The sequence below is a fragment of the Opisthorchis viverrini genome (assembly GCF_000715545.1).
Source record: "Opisthorchis viverrini unplaced genomic scaffold opera_v5_42, whole genome shotgun sequence".
Lineage (NCBI taxonomy): Eukaryota > Metazoa > Platyhelminthes > Trematoda > Opisthorchiida > Opisthorchiidae > Opisthorchis > Opisthorchis viverrini.
In genome coordinates, this window is record NW_008751698.1 from 74306 (window position 1) to 74778 (window position 473).

The window sequence follows — 473 nt, forward strand, 5'->3', positions numbered from 1 at the left end:
CAGTGGAGGTAATGCATACGGGCGAATGGAATGTAAACCTTGATCGTCGTTCAGAAGAAGAAATAGCCGTACGGAAACGTGAGAAGGCACCAGGACCGGACGGTCTGTATCCAGCCCTCTTGAAAGAAGGCGGAAAATCCCTGGTAGCCTACCTGACAAAGCTTATTGGTGCTATATGGGACGAAGAGAAAGTGAGTGCCGAATGGGTCCTGTCGACGGTTATCCCCATCTTCAAAAAGGGTACGCGGACGCTATGTGAAAACCACCGTGGCATCAGCCTGTTAGCTGTGGCATCGAAAGTGCTCTCTGGCCTTACCCTTCGAAGGTTGATTGAATACAGGGAGAGAGAGCTCTGTGAAAACCAAGCTGGGTTCCGTCCTGCAAGAGGTTGCATCGATCATATCTTCACCCTCCGACAGATTCTGGAACAGCAACACTGCTTCCAGCAACCAACAATGGTTGTTTTTCTTGAT